The sequence below is a fragment of the Heptranchias perlo genome, chromosome 3, assembly GCF_035084215.1.
Source record: "Heptranchias perlo isolate sHepPer1 chromosome 3, sHepPer1.hap1, whole genome shotgun sequence".
NCBI classification, from domain to species: domain Eukaryota; kingdom Metazoa; phylum Chordata; class Chondrichthyes; order Hexanchiformes; family Hexanchidae; genus Heptranchias; species Heptranchias perlo.
Window position 1 is genome coordinate 20,556,133 of NC_090327.1, and position 13,364 is coordinate 20,569,496.

The 13,364-nt window shown below is 40.7% G+C and overlaps 1 protein-coding gene across 5 annotated transcripts in view; it reads right to left on the reverse strand.

The window, feature by feature from the left end:
• LOC137310916 (focal adhesion kinase 1) overlaps nucleotides 1–13,364 on the reverse strand; it is a 585,674-nt gene that overhangs the window by 464,840 nt on the left and 107,470 nt on the right. For 3 of the 5 annotated variants that reach the window (XM_067978455.1, XM_067978457.1, XM_067978456.1), the window contains one exon: nucleotides 2,681–2,707. The exons of 1 other annotated variant lie outside the window; for it this stretch is intronic. The gene's annotated coding sequence lies outside the window, so the exon portion shown is untranslated. Of the gene's footprint in view, nucleotides 1–1,939; nucleotides 2,029–2,680; nucleotides 2,708–13,364 lie in introns of those variants that run through there. One more of the 5 variants, XM_067978462.1, reaches the window with a different exon arrangement.

A 13,364-nucleotide genomic window follows, 5' to 3' on the forward strand; every position in this document is an offset into this window, starting at 1 on the left:
GAGATAGAACAAGTCCAGAGAACGACAGACCAATTAGCTTAACATCGGCGGTAGGAGAGATAATGGAATTCTTACTCAAACATTTAACAGAAAAACATTTAGAAACCAAAAATATAACACAGAATAGTTAGCACGGATTTCAAAAGGGACCGTCATGTTTGACCAACCTTACTGAATTCTTTGAAGTAACAGAAAGGGTAGACACAGGGTTAATGCAGTAGATGTAATATTTGGATTTTCAAAATGCGTTCAATAAGGTACAGTACAGTAGACACTTGATTACGGTCAGAGCATGTTGAGTTGGCCTTGCCAGAGACGCCCACATCCCATGAACAAATAAAAAAGTTAGGGGACAAGTAGCCGAATGGATAGCAAGCTGGCTACAAAACAGAAGAGAGTAGGGATTAAAGGTAGTTACTCAGACTGGCAAAAGGTGGGAAGTGGTGTTCCACAAGGATCGGTGCTGGATCCACTGTTCACCATTTACATAAACATTTTGGATTTGGGGATTGGAAGTACAATTTCCAAACTTGCAGATGAGATCAAATTGTTAATACTGAGGAGGACTGCAACAAAATACAGGAAGACATTAATAAACTTGCAGGATGGACATGTAATTGACAAATGAATTTCAATATAGATAAGTGAAATGGTACATTTTGGTAGGAAAAATAACGAGGTCACATGCTCCTTGGAAAATAAGAGTCTAAACGGGGCAAAGGAGGAGAGGAATCTGGGAGTACAGATACACAAATCACTAAAAGTAGCGATGCAGGTTAATAAGGCCATAAAAATAGCAAACAAAGTACTGGGGTTCATTTCTGGAGGGATAGAATTGGAAAGCAGAGAAGTTATGTTAAGCTAGTATAAAACCTTGGTTAGACCACACTTGTGAACAGTCTGGTCTCCATATTATACTGGGGAAGGTGCAAAATAGATTTACTAGGATGATACCAGAACTGAGAGGTTATACCTACCATGAAATATTGAACAGGCTGGGGCTCTTTTCTCTAGAAAATAGAAGACTGATGGGTGACCTGATAGAGGTCTTTAAGATTATGAAAGGGTTTGATAGGGTAGACATAGAGAAGATGTTTCTACTTGCGGGGGAGACCAGGACGAGGGGCTGTAAATATAAGATAGTCACTAATAAATCCAATAGGGAATTCAGGAGAAACTTCTTTATCCAGAGAGTGATTAGAATGTGAAACTTGCTACCACAATGTGTCGTTCAAGCAACTAGCATAGATGCATTTAAGGGAAAGCGAGATAAACACATGAGGGAGAAAGGAATAGAAGGATATGTTGATGGGGTTAGATGAAGAAGGGTGGGAGGAGGCTCGTGTGAAGCATAAACACCGGCATAGACATGTTGGGCCGAATGGCCTGTTTCTGTGCTGTACATTCTATGTAATTCTATGCAATTTTGGTTGTTGTCCAAAAACAGCAGCCACAAAACCTACAGTCCCAAGATCCTTTTACTATTCTTGCAAAAAAAGATACTTAACTTCTTAAGCTCTTTAAGCTGCTTGCCTTTCTCAGATCCTCCAATTTGAGCACGGGGTGGGTGCCACAGCCTACCACCAATTTCTTCAGGTCACCCCTCCAATTAGGGGTCCTCCCCCCCACCCCCTCTCCTGCACATGTAGAGGAAAATGAGGTGGGACGTGTCACAACATTATTCCCACCTCATTACCATCTGATTGAATGTTTACACCTACTGTAGGCACAAACCTACAGTCACTTCTGGGGATCCTGAGGAAATCCCCATGCAACGCAAAGCTTACCCAGCATGGAACAATGAAAAGTCAACCCTATGTATTATGATTGGATTTTAAGGGACATCATCTAGCCAATATTAGATGAAAATATACGATTTTTGTTACAACTCTTCTTACATTTGTACATTGTTTACAAACATTCATAAGTCTAGACTTACAGAACACATGTCTCCTCCTGGCAGAGAATGAGACTGTTCCTTGAATGTGCACTTGTACACAACTGAAGTGCTTCATCAATTCAGTCAACTATCGATGGAGTTCAGAAATATGTTTCTGTTAAGTAAATACTGGGTAAGTTCATTGTGTTTATCTACTCTTCAGGCCGAAGGTCAGAAGCTTTGCCTTTTTTTAAAAAAACATGCAATTGGTAAAGTCAGAATTTCAGACTCAGTATTTCCTTTTCATAGTTTCTCTGTACATTCCAAACTACTTGCTACTCTCTTCCCTCCCCCTCCAAGTGTGACACAGACATTAATCTGCAATAGAGAAGCGTGACAGACAAGCATGATGGATACAAAATCCATGCCAGGTGCAGTTTTTGTTTAAAAAAATAAAAATATTATATATAGATAGATGACAATATACAAGTCCAAGTTCAAGGATGTGAAGTTCCCAACTACTCTGGATCATAATGAAAACATAGAACAGAGTGGGTGCTGTCCCTAAGCAACAGTACCAATATACAGAAAGTATTGAACCATTGCTTACAATTTAGTGTTCTGCCAATATGCTTCATGAGTGATGGTCTTAATTCATCACCTCAAATTGTTCCCACCATTACCTCCAACAGTACTTCACCCACGTGTTAAATAGCACATGCATCAATAAGTTTTACAGAAATTCCAGTGACAACATTGAATCTAAAACTTGTATGAAAAGATAAAATAATGCACACTCACCTGTTGGATGATTTGTACTGGAAAGTTCTGCAAGAAAGAAAACACGGAATGTAAACTTTTATCACGTGTGCTTTTTATTTGTGCCTGCAGCATTGTAGGACTTCTTTATAACACACAAAACAGAAATTGCAGAACTACTAATAAAGAATTGAAGGGGAGGTAGTTGGATTGTGCAATCCTCAGCTGCGAGCAATTGTTGAAGCTCAGACCATAATTTCTTTTGAGGTGGATTAGAATTGTTGGTTAAAAAAGAGGAATGTTAAAAGTTATGGGGAGCGAGCAGATGTGGCTCAGAGAAAAACGCTGGCAGATCTGACAGCTCTGTCTGTTTCTGTGCTCTAATATTCTATTCAAACTATAGAACTAATGTTCAGTCACATATCTGCATATTCCATTTCCAATCACTGATAAAAGCATTATTTACAGTGCATTGTTCTAACCAAAGTTCTGCAGAAAGAAAGACCACCACTCAAAAGCGTACAATACTTGCGTCAAGTTTTTTGATTTATGTATGGCGGTGACTTTTTTTTTAAATAAAAAGAAAAAGAGAATGAACGAGTAAAAAAAAGAATGTGCATTTACATAGCGCCTTTTACGTCCTCATCCTAAAGTACTTTACAGCCAATGAAGTACTTTTGAAATGTAGTCGTTGTTGTAATATAGGTAAAAGCAGCATCCAATATGCGGACATCAAAGACCCACAAATGAGATAAATGACCAGATAACTGTTTCAGTAGTGTTGGCTGAAGGATAAATATCGGCCAGGATACACAGAGAACTCTACTGCTCTTCCTCGATTGGTGCCATGGGATCTTTTATGTTCACCTGTGAAGGCAGATGGGGCCTTGGTTTAACATCCCATCTGAAAGGCAGTGCCTCCGACAGTGCAGCACTTCCTCAGTATTGCACTGATAGTGTCAATGTGCTCATATCTCGAGTAAGGTCATGGATTGAAGCCCCACTCCAGCAGTGAGAGTGCAACCACTGATGTAAAGAAAAGGTTAATCAGAGTAACAGCAGAAGTCTGCTTTTGAATTAGAATTTTTAAAATTGTAGTGGTGTTAATATTTAATCATCATTCGTTAAGTGGATAAGTATGATCCTTAAATTGTAATTCTTATAATAGTACAGAAACATTTTTTCAGTGAGCGAGTGGTCAATATGTGGATGGTGAAAGCAGATAGTATTAATTCATTCAAATGCAAATTAAATAGATTTCTTTCAGAAAATAATATTTAGGGATACATGGCATATAGTAAGTGCAACATGCTTGGGAGGAACGGGTGACTTTGAACCTATGGTTAACCAAAGCTTTCCATCACTGAAGTTTTCCTCGCCTCATGTCTGGGTCTGTTGTAGACTAATTGGTAGTGATTGTCTGCCATGATTAAACAACTCCATTATTATTGTATCATTCGACTACCAGGATGGTAGAAGACGAACTAAATGGACCGTGGTCTTTTTTCATCTTGCAATTATGTTCCTGTGTACAGCCACATAGCAATTCTATAATGGCAACCTCTGAACTTTTGAACTGAGAACTGACCCTTGCAGCACTGACAGTTAGGTTACTTGGAGACTTGCCAGTCCCAAGTTTGTGAGAACTGTAGCACTGAGACAATTGCAAGAACAGAATAACTGTGTAAAACATTATTTTTTAATTGGAGTTTAAAACCTGGGTGGTGGGGTCGTGAATCATACAGATTCAAATTCATACCTATAACTGAAAGTTTCACTTGATGGAATAGCAATTGTAGGTAACGAGACAAATGTGCGATAAGATACCGAAACAGGGAGGTACACTGATCTCTTGAGCTCAATGGAAAAAGAGCTCATTCGAGAGGAAATCTGCTTATAAACTGTGTTATTAATAATGTATTGGTTCTTATTAGTTGCTTCTTACAAGGAGTTGTTTCTAATTTTTGGTCATGTAGTAAGGGTAAGGGAATGGTATAAAAAGTGGTGAAATGTAATGAAGATTTAGATTCGAAGGTTCGATCAATCTCAATACTGAGCTCAGAAATGTAACGCATTGACTCCCAAAATCATCATCTATGACTGTAAGTATATTATGATTGTGTATGCTTAAGTACCAATGCATGTACTACATAGAATCATAGAATGATACAGCACAGAAGAATATTCGACCCATTGTGCCTGTGCCAGCTCGGGAAAGAGCTCTCCAATTAGTCCCACTCCCCTGCTCTTTCCCCATAGCCCTGTAAATTTTTTCCCTTCAAGTATTAATCCAATTCCCTTTTGAAATTTGCTTCCACCACTCTAAAAATTGTTTACTCATGTCGCCTCTGGTTCTTTTTCCAATCACCTTAAATCTGTGTCCTCCAGTTACTGACCCTTCTGCCACTGGAAAGAGTTTCTTGTTTACTCTATCAAGACCGTTCATGATCTTGAACACCTGTCAAATCTCCTGTCAACCTTCTCTGCTCTGAAGAGTACAACCCCAGCTTCTCCAGTCTCTCCACATAACTGAAGTCCCTCAGCCCCGGTACCATTCCAGTAACTTTCTTCTGCACCCTCTCGAAGGTCTTGACATTCTTCCTCAAGTGTGGTGCCCAGAACTGAACACAATACTCCAGCTGAGACCCAACTAGTGTATTATAAAGGTTTAGCATAACTTCCTTGCATTTGTTCTCTCTGCCTCTATTTATAGATCCTGCATGCTTTTTTTTTTAATAAACAGCCTTCTCAACTTGTCCTGCCACCTTCAAAGATTTGTGTACATACACCCCCAGGTTTCTCTGTTCCTGCACCGCCCTTTTAATTTATATTGCCTCTCCTCATTCTTCCTACCAAAATGCATCACCTCACACTTTGTTAAATTTCATCTGTCATGTGTCTACCCATTTCACCAGTCTATGCCCTCCTGAAGTCTGTTACAATCCTCCTCACGAAAATCAAAAATGTACTAAACAGTGTCATCTGCAAACTTTGAAATTATACCCTCTATACCCAAGTCCAGGTCATTAATATATATTAAAAAGAGTAGTGGAACTAATACCGACCCCTGGGGACCACTGTATACTTCCCTCCAGTCTGAAAAACAACCAGTCACCACTACACTCAGCTTTCTGTCCCATAGCCAATTTTGTATCCACACTGCCACTGTCCCTTTAATCCCATGGGTTTTAATTTTGCTAACAATTCTATTATGTGGCACTTTATCAAATGCCTTTTGAAAGTGCATATACAGGTATGGTAGCAAAGTGGTTATGTTACTGGACTAGTAATCCTGGACTAATATTCCAGAGTCATGAGTCAAATCCCACCACAGCAGCTGGGGAATTTAAATTCAATTAAACAAATAAATAAATAAAAACTAGTATCAGTAATGGTGGCCATGAAACTTCTGGATTAAAATCGCAAGAGGTAAGATTTGGAGAAACGCAGAGATCTCCGAGGGTTGTAGAGCTGGAGGAGGTTGCAGAGATAGGGAAGGGTGAGACCATGGAGGGATTTGAAAACAAGGATAAGAATTTTTAAATCGAGGCTTTCCCGGACCAATGAAGGTCAGCAAGCACAAGGCTGATGAGTGGATGGGAGTTGATGCAAGTTAGGATATGGGCAGCAGCGTTTTGGATGAGTTCAAGTTTATGGAGGACGGATGCCAGGAGAGCATTGGAATAGTCAAGTCTAGAGGTATTAAAGATATGAATGAGAGTTTCAGCAGCAGAAGAGCTGAGGCAAGGGTGGAGACGGGCGATGTATTGGAGGTGGAAGTAGGCAGACGTGATGATGGAGTGGATCTTGAGTCGGAAGCTCATTTCAGGGTCAAATAGGACACCAAGGTTGCCAACGGTCTGGTTCAGCCTCAGACAGTGGCCAGGGAGAGAAATGGAGTCAGTGGCTCGGGAACGGAGTTTGTGGCGGGGACCAAAAACAATGGCTTCGGTCTTCCCAATATTTAGTTGGAGGAAATTTTTGCTCATCCAGTACTGGATGTCGGACAAGCAGTATGACAAATCAGAGACAGTGAAGGGATCGAGGGAGGTAGTGTTGAGGTAGAGATGGGTGTTTTCTGCGTATATGTGGAACAGGACGTGTTTTCGGATGATGTTGCCGATGGGCAGCATGTAGGTAGAAATAAGTAGGGGGCGAGGATAGAACCTTGGGGGACTCCAGAGGTAATGGTGCGGAAGCAAGAGAAGGCATTGTAGGTTGATTCCCTGGCTATGGCTAGATAGATAAGAATGGAACAAGATGAGCATGGTCCCACCCAGCTGGACAACGGAGGAGAGATGTTGGAAGAGGATGGTGTGATTAACCATGTCAAAGGATGCAGACAGGACGAGAAGGATGATGAGGGATAGTTTGCTAAGGTCACAGTCACATGGAAGTCATTTGTGACTTTGATAAGGGCCCATTCAGTACTGTGGCAGGGGCGAAAACCTGGTTGGAGGGATTCAATCATGCAGTTGCAGAAAAGGTGGGCATAGATTTGGCAGGCGGCAACACTTCAAGGAGTTGAGGAGAAGGAGGTCGGATTTGGGGCAGTAGTTTGCAAGGACAGAGGGGTCAAGGGTGGGTTTTTTCAGGAGGAGTTGATGACAGCAGATTTGATGGGGAAGGGGACAGTACCTGAGAGGGAACCGTTAATATCAGCTAACATAGGGGCCAGGAAGAGAAGTTGGGTAGTCAGCAGTTTGGTGGGAATAGGGTCCAGGGAGCAGGAGGTGAATATTTATATTAGGATACTTGAAGTCCCCAATTATCACTGCTATATAGTTCCTGCATCTTTCTGTAATTTAACTGCAAATTTGCTCCTCTATTTCCTTCCCACTATTTGGTGGCCTATGCATAATATCTCCTTATGCACCCAATATCTCCTTATGCACCCAATAGCATAATATCTCCTTTACTGTTCCTTAATTCTAACCAAATAGATTCTGTCCTTGACTCCTCAACTACGTCACCCCTTTCCAGTGCTGTAACAGTTTCTTTGATCAATACCGCCACCCTATCCTTTCTTTTCTTCCCTATCTTTCCTTGTAGCCAGGAATATTAAGTTCCCAATCCTCCCCTTCTTTGAGCCAAGCCTCTGATATTACCACTTTATAGAGTCAGAGTTATACAGCACGGATAGAGGCCCTTCGGCCCATCGTGTCCGCGCCGGCCATCAAGCCCTGTCTACTCTAATCCCATATTCCAGCATTTGGTCCGTAGCCTTGTATGCTATGGCATTTCAAGTGCTCATCCAAATGCTTCTTGAATGTTGTGAGGGTTCCTGCCTCCACAACCCTTTCAGGCAGTGAGTTCCAGACTCCAACCACCCTCTGGGTGAAAAAGTTCTTTCTCAAATCCCCTCTAAACCTCCCGCCTTTTACCTTGAATCTATGCCCCCTTGTTATAGAACCCTCAACGAAGGGAAAAAGCTCCTTAGTATCCATCCTATCTGTGCCCCTCATAATTTTGTACACCTCAATCATGTCCCCCCTCAGCCTCCTCTGCTCCAAGGAAAACAAACCCAATCTTCCCAGTCTCTCTTCATAGCTGAAGCGCTCCAGCCCTGGTAACATCCTGGTGAATCTCCTCTGCACCCTCTCCAAAGCGATCACATCCTTCCTGTAGTGTGGCGACCAGAACTGCACACAGTACTCCAGCTGTGGCCTAACCAGTGTTTTATACAGCTCCATCATAACCTCCTTGCTCTTATATTCTATGCCTCGGCTAATAAAGGCAAGTATCCCATATGCCTTCTTTACCACCTTATCTACCTGTTCCGCCGCCTTCAGGGATCTGTGAACTTGCACACCAAGATCCCTCTGACCCTCTGTCTTGCCTAGGGTCCTCCCATTCATTGTGTATTCCCTCCAAAGTGCATCACCTCGCACTTTTCCGGGTTAAATTCCATTTGCCACTGTTCCGCCCATCTGACCATCCCATCTATATCGTCCTGCAGACTGAGGCTATCCTCCTCGCTATTATCATAGTCCCATGAGGTGGCACGTGCCTGCAGATCACCAACCTTATTTACCACGCTACGTACATTTGCGCATATGCACTCCAAACCCTTCTTAGGCTGCCTTGCATTTGCCCCCATCTGATCCCTCCTATTTCTGAACTATTCTTTACTCTAGTGCTATTTGTCGCTCCCAGTCCTCTGTGCACCTTGTTTCTCCTCTCTAATGTTTCACCCTGATGCCTATCCCCCTGCCAAATTCGTTTAAACCCTCCCCCACAGCACTAGTTAATATACTTCATAAATGTATGAAAGCATCACCTAAACATTTCAAGAACCTTATTGATTTTGAGGAAGATAGACCATCTAATCATAATTTAAATACATCCTCTAACAATGAGCCAAGGCTGACATCTTTGTACAAATGCAGTTCAGTGAGGAATGTATCCAGTGAACTCAAGCTAGACACAACTAAAATCATCCTCTTCCTAAATATCCTCAGATTGATCCACTTGGACATAGCAAAATTCCTCCACTCAACTCTCAAGTATAACTTTTTTCTCCAGCAAAATGCAACTTCAAGAAAATGAGTTCAAACCAATAAAGCAAAAAACTAACAAATTAACCGGACTCTCACCTTCAGAATTTTTATTGATATATGAATCTTGAAAATCTATATACCAATTTCACACACACAAAGTATACAAGGGAGATAAACTGCTCCCTCCAAGAATAAGGGAAAACAGCATGGTGGGGGTTGGGGGTGGCGATAGTATAGTTAAAGAAGAGGAGTCTGCAGTCTTTCACCTCAGCTTGCAGTCATGAAATCAGTTAGAATTGATTTTCTTTCAGGTCATTTCGCCGTTTATACCACTATACAATACCTACACAACGCAGAGTTTTTCTTTTTCTTCCAGTTTTTCCAGACGTGCCAGATGGACTGCATTCTTTTCCAGTCCTGTACTCCCTTATAGTTTGTTACACAACACTGTCATCACATGGATGAGGCCATTTTCAAACTTAAAATGGAGCAATTAGACAAAGACAGGAAGTGCAATTTTGCACAATGTCCAATAAAAATACCAACAGAAAACCCCAAGCAGCAAGTTAATACCAGAAGTTTCCTTTTATGATTACGGCACAGCTTTTAAAGGATACAACTACCAGATGCAGGATAGATTTATATCCTTAATGGATGAAATATCCTATGTCCATCATTGATGCTATTTATATGCACAGTGTCATTCTTAACCACATCTGCCAACTCTCATATTTTGAGTGTGGAATTCTCAATGTTGTCTTCAGGTACTCTCAAGGCCAGGTAATGAATTGATCCTCAGATATCCTTCAGGGATATCTGTGATTTTACAAAATTCTATGATATTCAGTTGTTGTAAAGTTCAAATGCAATTTAAAGAACATGAGATCAAATTAGATTTTCAAAATAAAATACCAAGTGAATGTGCACTTATCATACACATCAACCTATCTCAATAGAAAAACTCCACATAAACATTTATAATGGGCATTCCTATGGAAACATTTATATTCCCTACATCAATATGTAAACATCTGGATGTCTGTGACATCCATTGGGACAATGAAGTAAAGGCTGACACAGATATGCAGGCTACACTCACCTTAACCTCTTGCCCTTCGTTTGACTACCTGTGCCATCAGACTGCCCACCGTCACAGATGAGCCAGAATTTCCTCCAATGGACCAAAGCCATATTTTCTGGGTACTGTCAAAAAACTTTACTCCCTTACCACTGACTCCATCCTGACTGCTCACACAGACTGAATCAGTATGCACAACTTGGTGTCTTGTCTGACCTAGAACTGAACATCAAACCCCATATCTTACCCAAATCCAAGACCGCTTAGTTCCACACCCACTGAAAACCTCTTCCACATCTCTATCAGCTCCAGACTCTGTTTCTGTGATACCCTCCTTGCTGACTCCCAACTTCCACTCCCCAATTTCAAATCCACATATTCACAAATTCCTCGGAGGCTTCGTCCAACAATGCAATCTGCACCAGTCTTAAATCTCCTCCTGCTCTCCAATGCTTTGACTGTGATCTTCTGTCATCCACCAGCCCTTCCATTCCACCAATGATGGCTGAGATATCAGCCATCTCAGGCCTACTCTCTGGAAGTTCCTAAAAACTGTTGGTCTCTTGACTTCTTTTCTTCTCCATTAAAAGCCAACACTTCCAACAATTCTTAGATCACCAACTCCCCCACAAAGGGTTGGTACTCGGCCTTCTCTTCCTCAGTAAAATGCGTGGGATATTTTTCTGCACTATAAATTAGGATATAAAAATGCAAGTAGTTGTTGCCAAATAGATTGGCAACTCTTCCAGCATAGGTTAAAAATGTTTCCCCGCTGGCCTAGTGGGTAGAGGCACAACTCACTGCAGCACTAAGCCACACCAGAAGGTTTCAGATTCAATTCTCACTCTTGACTGTTAGCTAAGTTCAGCCATGTCAGCAGTTGGTGCACTACAATTAACACCAGTAGCCCTAACATCATACAATTTTACAGCACATTAGGTCATTCAGCCATTTCCCCTGTCTCCGAAAACCCTTCCCCATAGTGTTGTAATTTTTTTCCTTTTCAAATGTTTATCCACTTATAGTTTAAAAGTTCTCATGGATTCTACTTCCAGTACTATTTCTGGTTAGTCATTTTATGTTCTATTCATCCTTTGCGTCATTTCTGCCTTCAGTTTTCTGGTAATGATCTTCAATTGATACTCTCCTGTGGAAATAGCTTTTCTCGATTCACCTTATCTAATCCCTAAGCTAAGAAAAAGAGGGAAAAAAAGCTAAAACTCAGCCAGGGATCCTGCTCTTAAATGCCACCCAGTGATTCTTTCTGGGAAGTATACGTTGGTGGACATCAGGCAGAAACAGGATCAGAGTGGGCTGTGATGACTTTGCCCATCAAACAGCCAACCATTAGCCAGATCTCAACAATCAAAAGCAAAATACTTCGGATGCTGGAAATCTGAAATAAAAAACAGAAAATACTCAACAAGTCAAGCAGCATATGTGAAGAAAGAAACAGAGTTAACATTCTGACGAATGGTCATCGACCTGAAACGTTAACTCTGTTTCTTTCTTCACAAATGCTACTTGACTTGTTGAGTATTTCCAGCATTTTCTGTCTCACAACAATCACTTGAACCAGGTGCCAGTGGTTGCAGAAAAGTCCCAATTGATAAGCACTGCTTTCACAAAAGGAGGAAGGAAAAGTGAGTAAATTGGGTGGAAACAATAGTCAGTTGCAGGAATCTACTCATTAAATTTTGAACTATTTTATTAAATAGTTGGCCATAAATCATATTAGCAATTCTACAATCATCACCAACAGTTGAAAGGAAAATCTGAGGAAACTGTGTAAATTTTGCATCATTTTTGAAGAAAATCTATTGAACAGTAAAACCATCATTTTTTCCCATTGGTATAGAGCCACATTTCCCTTTCTTCTGGGCCGTTCCAGTGATGGTACCGATGAGTGCATCTCAGCAGTATACTACTTTGTGGTTTCTAGTTGGTCAGACAGCCAAATGTGAGAATTTGCAATAGGCTGGAGTTACAGACTTCCAGGTCAATAAAAGCTAACTTTCTATTAAAATGTCAAAACATAATCTTTATATTTTAAAATGGAGCAAATACTTCAAAACAGGAAGAACTTCTTACATACTTTGTTTTCCTTTTAACTAGTGATAATATGGGTAGAATTGCTAATATCATGATTTACTACCAACTATTTGCTAACTTAAAAGTTCAAAATTTTCAGATAGGCACGTGACCCTGCAAGTGTCTTTTTTCGAGCTAACACTCCACTTTCCACCCTCCGGCATTCGGAAGGTGCAGTCTTGCAATAGCATTGTTTCATACTGGGTTGGTATTCTGAAAAATTGAGATCAAAATGGCCCAAAAGAGATTCTTCACCTGAACTTTATCATGTGATCTGGTGACAATGACAATCATCAGCCTCAAATGCAGAAAAATTCCACAATATCATGTCATTGTGTTCACTAGAAAAATCTTCCAATCAATTTATTAAAAAGTTTAACAACACAGTATCTAGGTTCCTGGCTAGGGCCACAATCCCTCCTGCGTTTCCAAGGTTAGGCACCGACCCTCTGCTCCAAACATTGCCTATCATCAAGTGAAGCAGAAGGGACTGCTGAGAGCCACAGTTGTGTGAAGTAATGTCATATTTCCTCATTCAGGACTGGAAATGGTCTGGATCTATTTTTTTGACAAATGCCCAATAAGATAGTCTTGATTCAACTTTATTCTGGAAATATTTGAAGTTGATGGTGCAGACTATTATGCAACTGAGATAAAAAATTAACTTGATCAGAGTTATCTTTCTTCTACAGATTTAATTCTACTTCTCAGAAGACATAATATGGCTTTCCAAATCTTATCTTACTGAAGGAGACAAATGATATTGCTGCAAAATCTGGTTTAAAAAAAAATCAAAACTTTTATTTAAATACCACTATCAGAATTAACCATAAAAAATTGGGCAACTATTGAGGTAGAGAAGATTTGGAAGTGTAAATTGGCTGTCTGTCTTCTTGTTTAATCAGAATACTGCCATCTGGCACAGCTCTCAGTGCTGTGCAAACTAAACTGTCAGTAGTGTCACTGGCAGCAGTTAGCTTCCTTTTTTGCTTCTGAAATGCAAACAGAACACAGGCTCACCTCATTATTTCTCCCTGGGTTACCTGTTCATTTTCAT